This window comes from Amblyomma mixtum, chromosome 1 (genome assembly GCF_055824585.1).
Source record: "Amblyomma mixtum isolate Tamu chromosome 1, ASM5582458v1, whole genome shotgun sequence".
NCBI lineage: Eukaryota > Metazoa > Arthropoda > Arachnida > Ixodida > Ixodidae > Amblyomma > Amblyomma mixtum.
Genome location: NC_143012.1, coordinates 249,718,709 through 249,730,017, shown reverse-complemented (window position 1 = coordinate 249,730,017; position 11,309 = coordinate 249,718,709).

Below are 11,309 nucleotides of genomic sequence, written 5' to 3'. Positions count from 1 at the left end.
TTTGGCTTTAAGATAAAAACAAGAACGGTGCAATGCGCACTAAGCCTACAGCAGGACAGATAAGCGCTCGTTTCTTGTTTGTTCAGTATTTGTAATGCACGCTTTCTACGCACTGATCTGTTGCTCCATGGTGCTGAAGAATATGCTTAATACGCTTCGCACTAGCAACATTCAATGCCACAAGAAAACTACCCATATTCTTGTGTCGAAGGTTTTGCTGGCGAGTGCAGAGCGGGACTAATTTTTGAACACCTTGATTACTCGCGGAGTTTTTTATTGTTGCTATATATCGGTTGCAAAACATTCGGCTGTCCCACAAAGGAATTAGAAATCGTTCAAGAATGTGTGATGTTTGATAAATATCGCAATAAATATAGTTTGCAGTTCTACCCTCATGCTATAACGATCTTGATCCTGGCTGCCTCGCTGCATACTCCTGCTCTGGTCGACTCGTTTTCTACAAATCTTTTGTGATTAGTAACGTGGAGGCCGTGGACAGGTGCACAAAACAGTTTGTAATGAGCGTCTGAAGTGTATGCACCGTATATGCCTGGAACACGGGAATCAAAACTACCGATCTCTATATTCTGCGCAAATCCGAATTCATAGCTGCATTTTTCTGTCGCGGTAAACAAACAATATCGACAATTTGTTCACCCTTGCACTGCGGCGTATCTTTGAGCCGCATTTCTGTGGGTGAGCAAAACGACCATTATTTCATCTTGCTTACTGTTATACTGTATTGCTCGCTGGAATGCCCGCTCGAATGCAGTCTTATTAACGTAATCCTTTTCTACTAAATGACGATAGGAAGCACAGTGTGTTTACCTTAATCGTGCCGACTAGCTCTCTATCATTTGTGCATTTCATCATCGTGTGCCGCATTATGAAAATGTAGATGAAAATGAAGTGAATTACATAAGGTGCACCGGTCGACGCAAATGTGCCTGCACACACAAGCTTTCAATTGTTTCTTGCGCGAAATCGCCAGGATCCAGGTGGGAAGCCGTATATGACATGTAAAATACGCATTGCTCCTGAAAGAAGAAAATCAAACCTCAAAAAGTTTAGGGATTTATAAAATGAATAACCCGAAATTTTGCCCGTGTGGTCTGGTTGAACTGAAGGAATAGTAACGGATCGTATGGTTTGTGGTGTCTGGTTGTAGTGCATATGTACGACTTCATTTCATGGGAATAAAGCTTTTTGAAGTATAACACAGGTGAGATTGCATTTTTTTATTTTCTCTTGAGCGATAGCTGATTTTTGCTTTATTCAAGTTTATCTTTTCTTGGGTTTACGCGGTATCTCACAAGCAGTGCACATTCAGTGCTTGCGATTTCTAGTAAAAAGCTAGTATTGCCCAAATTAAAAAACAAAACAAAAAACTTGATGCTTAGATGGAGCAGGTGTCTCAGCATAAAATTTAAATAGTTCTACTGTGCTGGTAACCCGTGAGCGATGGGACATTTCCATTAGAAGTGCAGCTTGCTTCACTGGTATAGAAAACAGAGTTGGTCGGGTTTGCTGAGTACGGCTACCGACAACTTTTTCGAAAGCTACCTAGGAGAGGCTGCACACTGAATAATTCAACTGCACGCTGCAGGCTTGCCTGTGTATGCGTCACAAGTGTGTAGGGATAACACACACACACACACACACACACACACACACACACACACACACACACACACACACACACACACACACACACACACACACACACACACACACACACACACACACACACACACACACACACACACACACACACACACACACACACACACACACACACACACACACACACACACACACACACACACACACACACACACACACACACACACACACACACACACACACACACACACACACACACACACACACACACACACACACACACACACACACACACACACACACACACACACACACACACACACACACACACACACACACACACACACACACACACACACACACACACACACACACACACACACACACACACACACACACACACACACACACACACACACACACACACACACACACACACACACACACACACACACACACACACACACACACACACACACACACACACACACACACACACACACACACACACACACACACACACACACACACACACACACACACACACACACACACACACACACACACACACACACACACACACACACACACACACACACGCACGCACGCACACACACACACACACACACACACACACACACACACACACTACCTGGCTCACTGCGCAAGAATGCTTTGCAGCCTCCCTGCGATCTGTGAATGTAAAGTAGAGAATGACGAATTCGGTATAAATGGCAATCTGTTGGAGATTTATATTGTCTGGCTACAAAGAAACAGGAACTAGGTTTATGCTTTTAGCGATCTGCAGGTGTCAGCAAACTTCACGCACTTTTGCGTGGCGTTCCCAGACACCCTTAGAGCGTGGGGGGGGGGGGGGGGGGGGGGGGTAGCGGTCTCGGGCTCAAAGGGGATGCCCTCGATTCAGAGTGGGAAGCACAGCGGAGACCAGCTACCAAGTGACAATAGGTTTCTGGTCGTTTGGCGCCCAGCTTTCGCCGGTCGCAAGCTAGAGAATGCGTCGGAGCCAAAAGTTCACAAACAAAACAATACAGCAATTGAAACGATAAAGAGGATTTCACAATCACTAGTACAAACACATACAAAGTGATTAACAAACCAATGCAACTCGTGCAAACTTAAACTCGAAAGCGATTAGAATACAAAAGGCATATTGCACGTAAAGTGCACTAACAAACACAAGAGAGAGGCAAACAAACAAAAGAATTTGTTCACCAGGCACTGACCCAGTCCGACGACCAGATGTCCACAAAGATGCCGTCGGCGCACGTTGCCTCGTTGGTCCGTCGCTGGGCGAATGGTGTTCTCCCGGGAGTCAATCGGGCGCGCTTCTCCGAAGCTTAAGCGGCGGCTCAGACCAAACTGACAGTGGTCAACGCCCTTCTAATATTGGCTTGGTCCGCGTCTGTTCCACGCGCCAAAGTAGGCGCGAGCATACACACAGTGTCGGCTGTACAGTCTCCTTTTCCTTCTCGCGCCCGCCGCGGGACCTCATTGGTCAAAAGCCGGGAGCCGCTTCTCGAAATTTCTGGCGTGGGGCCTGCGCCGACGTGCGAGTAAAGAGGAGGGGGACATGTCTTAGCGCACGCAAGGCTATGCTCGTTCCGTCGACAGTGCGTAAAAACGACTGCGACGTTCTAGAAAAGTCGACGTCGTGGCTGACTCATTGCCTCTGGCGAGCGGTGGTGGAGGGGGCAGCCACACACACACAAGGCTAGTAGCTCTCCAGGGGTTTCTTTCTCCCCCGTCTTACGACCCTCGCTGGCGAGATGCGTCCGCGCGGCGCTGTTTTGTTTCTTTGTTTCAAAAATGCTCCGAATTTTATGACAGCAGGTGCGCTTCTTGGTTCTGCGCAGTATTTCTCGCTGTTAAGATTCAGTTGTCATTTGGATGTCTGTCATAAATACGCAGCGGCCACGGTTGTGGAAAGTTTCTGTTGAACAGCTGGTGTTTATTACATCACAGGCTGCATTCAACGCTAGTGTAACTGACACATGTAAAATGTTTTTGGATTTGCTATTTAACCGTTCAAGTCCTGAACTACGCTTAAAATCACCATATTTGCTGGTGACTTGAGCTACTGCCCTCTAAAAAAATTTTCAGATTAGGCAAGTGGTGTGTTCTGTTTACGTTACAAAGACTTAAGAAGAGGCAGCGAAATGGTATTGCTTGACGATGCGCAAATGTTTTAATATCAAGCGCATTTGACCTTTGCAATGCCTAAACAGAAATAAATCTTCTATGTGCAGCACAAATGACGAAGCTCAAGCTTTAGGGCTTAACATGCAGCAGTTCTAAGCGAAAATTATTTTTATGCAAAAAATAGGGAGACGAAAAGACCACGGGACAAGAAAAGAGATATTGTTCATCCCCTTCCCCCTGAACCCACCAGGCTTCTCCACGTGTACCCCACTTCACCTCGGGGTACCGGGTGTTCACCCGGTATCCGAAAAGGGAGCGTTTGCCTTGCCTTCTACTGTATGAGGCGCAGCTGGTGTCGTGATCCAGGCCCGTGACTTCAACACCGTCGCCTGCTGTGTTGCAAAGTTGCTCTCTATCCTTGGAAAAAGAGCCGAGAAGTCAGTCGCGGTTAATGGAATGTATCATTGGCAATGCTGATTATTAGTTACGTCATTTTAGTTTTTTTTAAATATTACGTACTTGTGAGCCATGTTTGCCATCGGGCCGGCACCTCTTTGGTTCTTCTCTTTGTGTCTCGTGTCGTTATCCTGTAGTACTCAGTAAAAAGCGGTATTCTCCGCTGGCCTGAAATACAGGCAGTGGCACCCCTCCCGCATAACATGCGCAACGATAAGCAGCTTATTCGAAGAGATAGAATAAATAAGCCGCCTTTCTTGTGTTCCGTGAAGAGGCGTGGCAACCGTCTGGCCGGAGTGCTATTCACGCAGAAGGAGAAGCAAAACGAGAAGCAAGTCGGCGTCATAGTTTCTCGAATACCACGAAACGCTGAGCAGAATCTCGATTTGAATAAATGCACCGAGAGACCAAGCAGATCTCTGCAAGACGGATTTTACGCATCGGAGATCTAATACAGCAAGAAAAAAAAAACACTTGCTTCTCGCCATGAAATCACGGCAAACAAAACTAGGCGGCCGTCGTTATGCGGCTCACTGAACCGTTACGGATAAGCGCCCTTGAAAAACGCAGCATGTAACCAGGAACATCAGGGAAAGAAGAGCTTCTGCATGGGGTGAACCTGGATAGAACTTAAGAGTTTGGAACTTCAAAAGAATTTCATGCTTGAGTTGCCTTTAGAAGTTGTACAGGTACCTTTTGGATATCGTCTCTAGGAAATATACAAGAGGCACTGCAGGAGACTGATCCATTCGAAAGAAGAGTTTCTTGGAGAAGTCACAAAGGCGCGAACGAGCCGTATTCGAAAGAATATGGCCCAAACTCTTAATTTAGCACAATGGGTTCACGAATAATGAATCTTTCGTCAGAGGTTATTAAGAACGTGAATAGAAAGAGATTTGTAAAAAAAAAATGGCAACAGCGCGAGGAAAACATTCAGGGTGCTCTCACAAATTTAAAAACATATAAAACTCCAACCAAAGCACTCGGCCATTATAAAGAGAGAAGCAGAGAGAGGAAGAGTGGCGAGCCTAACATGCATTTTGTTAGGTTCGTTGCCGTTCATACGAACTGTATTGCAATGATTTGTATTATATGAATATAAATCACCTTTCTATAATATAATCCACCTTTCTGGCTTTCCCATTCCTGTCGTCACGCAGTGCAAAGTTCTTGGCTTCCCTTTGCATGCGGCCAAGAATGTGCAAGCCATCCACCACGCTGTCCCCACCTGCCACTCGGTAACTCCCCTCCTGCGGCGCGTGGTCACTCGACGCTCAGGCCTCCACGATGCTCATGCGTGCCGAGCTGCCCATGCGCTGGCTCTCAACAAAATCTTGTACTTTGCACCCTACGCTTCTTTCACGCAGACTCAACGCTCTAGAGACTGCCCTTGTGAGCCTCTACAAGGCAGATCTCAACCTCCCTATCACTACCTGTACCGCTAAGCTCTTTGCCACAGGCCTCTTCCATCCTATCCATTCTCTTCTCACTCTACATCTTGATTCACAGCTTGCCCGGCTTTCTCGTACCCGTCAGGTTCAGTGGTTATTGACTCAAGCGGGTATCTCGCCCCAAGCCAATCTCCCCGTTTACCTCTCCTATTCCCACCCCGGCTCCCAATCTTCATATCCTCCCCGTCCCGACCAACATGTCCCCCGTCCGGTACGCCGGTTGTTGTCATGCGGCCGCGCAGCACCGTTCCCCTCTCTTTGATACCCAGGGTGTAGCCTATATGGATGCCTCCTTCGTGGCTCCTCGAGGTCCCTGCTGGTGCGCCCTGCACCATCCTCACCTCTCCGCTCCTGAAACCCACACCAGCGGGCCATATCTACACCCTCCAGACGCATTGTCCCTCGAGGTCCTCACCATTGCGCATGCCCTCCAATCATTTGCCCTCCTTCCTTCTCTCCAAGAGTACAGAGTCTATTCAGACTCACAAGCCGCTATACACTACATACAGAAACGTACCCTAACCCCTTCTCTCCAACAGGAGTTCGAACAATCGGTCTCCGCATTGCAGCCTTCCATCGTTTTCTTCCGCTGGGTCCCTGGGCACTCAGGGATTGACGGCAATGAGCTAGTTCATCAGCTCACCCGCGACACACTTTTCCGGGCACCGTTGATCCCCTGGCCCAAGCCTTCGGAGGACGGTGGGAGACTCACCCTTCGCCGCACAATAAAAGAGGTCACCTTGAGCTCCGCTTCGACAAACGTCTTTACCCTCCCCCTCATCCATCACTCACGGTGCCGGAGGCTCGCCTTCTTTGGCACATCCAAATGAATGCAGTCATCACCCCGTCCCGCCTCTTTCTCTATCGCTATCGATCGGATCCTTCCTGTCCCAACGGCCCCTGTATCTATGCCGACCTGGTCCATTGCCTCTTCTATTGCCCGGCTGCTCAGCTGGGTTCCTACCCCCCACCTTCTTTATCCATCACCACCTGGCTCGACTTGCTTGGCGCTGAAGGGGAGGAAGAACAGCGACTTCTGGTCGCCCAGGTAGTCGACATGCTCGGCCTCTAAAATTTTGGCCGAATAAAGGTCTACTACTGCTACTATAAATCACTGTAATGTTTTGAATACCTGAACATGGCAGAAGAGAAGTGGGTATCTGCGGCTATGTACAACCGGTCAATTCTTTACCATATCACGCGTGCGTCGGACAAACAGCCATACAGCGGGGTATAAAGAAGCGAGGCGTTGAACGGCAGATAATGCACTCATGTGCACTAACTTCTTGCCGTCTGCAGCCTGTTTCGCCGCTCCGCTACCTGACAGAGCGCTGTAAGGCCATTTGCTCGCCGCTCACAAGATACTCTAGGAATTCTCCGAGTGTACCTGTCCTTTTATAAAGGGTGTTTCACACAAGGCTTAAAAAAAGGCTTTTTCAGTTAGAAGAGCGCTTTTTTTGGCATAGCATTACCGGCGGTGTAGTACATCAGAATATAGCTAAGAAGTGCTTACCAACTTTTAACTATTACTGTTAGGCTCGTGAAATATTGATGGTTGTGTAGCTCACCGTAATTAATATACATATGAATTTTTAGAGTTTCGAAAACGGGGTTACTCTCGGAGTTGTGGCCCAACGAAATACGGTTATTTCCACGAGCTGCGTGCACTGAAGAGGTTGCCTTCCCTACAAGCTTCTCGAAAGCATATGTATTTTAGCGCGATATCGCCAGAATTTGTTGGCCACAGCTCCGAGGGTAACCGCGTTTTCGAAATTCTAAAAACTAACATGGATATTAATTACGCTGGGCTACATGCCTCTCAATAGTTAAGGAGCATAACCTATTGTTAAAAAGTTAACTATTCAATACTAGTTAACCAGCCTGCTGGTTAGCACATCTTAGCGGCATTCTGATGTACTACAGCGCTGACAATGCTGTGCAGTAAAAAGCCTCTTCTAAATCGGAGTCTACTTTTTCAATTTGTGTAAAGTCTTAGCAGAAATGCCCTGGATATGCGCAAAGCTTTGTACCGATTGTTTGGTAATTCTCGAAACCGCCGGCATGCCGTCATAGCTTTGTGTGTGACGCGAGAAAGAACCAGTTATATATAAAGATCTTAGCCTCGCGCAACTGTTTTTTATGACGTTCCAATGGTAAAATTTATTTCTTCGCGGTCCTAACGAAAGCAACGATTCTACCCAACCGTTTAAATGTATAGCGCAGGGGTCGAGCAGAAACCTGAATGTTTCTCAGCTGCATAAACTTGTGGAGATTATAAAAGTTATTGCCGCTGTCCGGTGGTTTTCCCAACGTAACGTTTTCAGAAAGTTCGAAACAGGTCTCGTTTACACAGGACGCACTGGTTTCCATGCAGATGTGTCTTTGCTTATTGTAGAGAAACTGAATGCTGTCCAAATTAGCGGAACGCAAAGTCGCGCAATCGAACGAATTTATCTTGGTACGATTGCAAACGACAGTACATAAATACGACAAGGACACACGGCACGGCTCTGCCTAACAAAAACGTTATCCAACAGAATAAATCAGGAAATGATAACATATGTCGCCATGACAAGAAATTATCTGGACTTTGTCACAAAGTCATGATGACGTGATCACTAGCATTATGAGTACGAAATGGAAGAACACAGTTTTTGGGCATAATTTTAAACTTTAAAATTTTCTTCAAATTTCTTTAAAAGCCGTTCTTTAGCAACGAAATCTTGGAGTAAGAACGCTCCACGCTTTAGCAATTAGGGAATAGATGTAGGCTAAGCACGCTCTGACAAATATTGAGAAATACTGATATGGTACGGGAATAGGGGCGTTTGAGATCTAAACGGCAAAAGGCGCAAGTAGCTATAGAAGCAAAATTATCTCCAAAGAAAAAAAAACTGGCTGGCAGCTTTCAAGCCTCTGTAACGCGACATTATACGAAAGCACCTTTCGGGATCTTCTCAACTGCGCCTGGGCTATCCAGTCACGAAAGCCGGGTGTACTCGGTTTCTCCGTTTTGCCGCGGCGTTCTGCGCGCCTCTGCACACGGAGTTCTGCGCGCCCCTGCACACGAAGCACGCGAAGAATCGAAGATAATACAGCGCAGTGCGAACTATAGTTTGCGCTGCTGCGCACAGTGGGCGCCACGGGTCCGGACTTCGTGCTCGGCCTGCTTTGCATCTCAGCGCCGCTCAGCATTCCTCCTAATTTGCCCTCGAACGTCGTCTTAGAGCGCTAGCTCTTCTTAGCGCGCTCCTCAGTTGCGCGGCATCGTCGTTGGCGTCCGCGCCGCCGTCCGCAGCGCACATTAAAAGGAAGACGATGAAGACGAAGCGCCAGCTGCGCCTCTTCGTGATCGCTGATCGCCCGCACACTAATCTCCTGCTTCAGCTATCTGCAGCCGTTGATGGTGCATGTCAATTCTATGTTAGCGGCTCAGTGTGCTTGTGGTCTGTTCACGATCAGTAAATCACCTCTTCAACCGAAATGTTTTAGTGCTCAGCTCCTAGCTTGTTCATCAGTTGCACCACTGTCGGCGTTGGCGCTGTCTGCAGCACAGAGCCTGACATCGCGCAAAGACTCGGCACGCTAGTAACAGCGCGGCCTGTTTATGTATACCTTTATGCTTACCGTGCCGTTTCAAATCGTTCAATCTGAAAATGGCGAAAAATCCAAATCTGAGCTATTCGGGCCACTTGTGGACAAGAAACGCGATCCAGTAGGTTGCTAAAGTAATCTACCTTTTCGGGACTAGGTATTTTCGTCAGCTGCATAAGAAAGTAGTGTCTTATGTTTCGCACTAAACCTGTTAACCCGGAGCGATGGATGGATGGATGGATGGATAGGAGCGCCCCCTTTGAAACGGGGTGGTGGCAATTGCCACCATGCTCAGCTTTTCTTTCTTTATTATTTTTTGTTTACGGTGTTGGCAATTCTCATTAAGATTCGCCATCATCTTTACCTACGGTTTCCTACAATTCTAACTATATGCCACATCTGTTTTTCAGCCACCAATCCTCCAATCGCTTTTTGCTAACTTCCACTGCAGATTTATTTACATGACCATTGTTATCTTTAAACCCTAGGGCCTCAGAAAGAGTGACTGTGCCTGCATCGACATCCGGATGGATACCATCACATTTGATTATGAGGTGTTCAATTGTTTCCACAGATCTACCACACACTGCACATGTGTCATCTTCTTCGTTAAATTTCTTTTTGTAGCTGCGCGTTGTAAGACACCCTGACCTAGCTTCAATAAGTAGGGCACTGCCTCTTGAGTTATCATAGAAAAATTCTTTCCTGATCTGCCTTTTCTAGTATCGATATAGTTCTACACTATGTTTCTTTTCCATTGAATTCATCCTATTTTTAGCGATCTAGCAAGCATGGCGCCCCAGGTGGCGGCTTCTCGCACTGATCCTGCTCAGCAGCGACAGTCCTCTCGCGATTTTCCAGCATTGACATTTGCATCTGTGGCTGCAAGCGACCGCGTTGTGTGAAAAGATGACGTCCATTCTTCTTATTTTAGTTCGGACAGAGGTGATTGCTCGTCCCAGTCTGGACGTTGGTCGGTGCCCCTCTGTAGCTTACGTTTCCGCCGTTGCTGTAGAGCTTCACTGCTTTCAGTGCCTCTCTGAAGGTGCCGGACATGTTCTGAATGATTCCGTGCCATCAGCAGTGTGGCGGAGGCACAGATATATATAAGACAGCCCGAGGTCCACCATGACACTGCACTGTTGCGTAGCCCAAAGCGCTGCGCGCTTGCAATTAATTTTTTGTTGCTACCCAGAAAATTTAGCATAATGAGTTCTGCAAATTTGAATACTCATTTCTGGCATGAGAATGCACAAGGTTATGTTACAGACTTTTCATTCTCCGATTTCTCTACAGGAAGTGTTTAACGCTTTTGTGATACTTTGGGCGAATATCTCAGAAAGTTTTAATGAAATATTTTTCTCACTTGTTTGATATTGTTTGATTTTATTGAAAAGAGAGTTATATTAGGTACACTATGATGTGCAGAAATAAAGTAATTTTTTTAAATTAATGGCTGAATAAACAGATTCCTGCTTCAGTGAGTTGGAGACACCGAAACGCTTCCGGTGGTATGGAAGTACGCTTGGAGGCGGAGGGCCGCACATCTTGCTAATTGCGAGTTCTCACCCTCTACAGAGGCCTGGATAGGAGCTCGGCTAATCCCACCCTGATAGCCCCCCCCCCCCCCCCCCCTTTCCCTCCTGTTCTTACATCCCATCCCATCCGTGTTTTCCCAGGGCAGACAGGGGAGTCTGTCCGGGTCCGCACCCCGGCATGTGTTATTGCTTCTCCACGTAGCATTTCCCCACATTCTTTTGTTTTTTGCCTGCAGGTGTAAAAGGATCAGTTGTCCTCTCTTGTACGAATTATTTTATGTTTGGATTGGATTAAGCCTTTTGTGTGCATGCGGAGCATGCCGGACTCCTTTGTTTTAAAATCTTTCAGGGCAGCCCGAAACTACCGAATGTGCGTTGACTGCGTCTACGAGACCGGGAGGCTTCCTGAGGCACCGTTATGTACTCTCATGGCGCGCCTACCCTATACACACTGCTGAAGCGGGAAGATTATTGTCGCAAAGTTGAC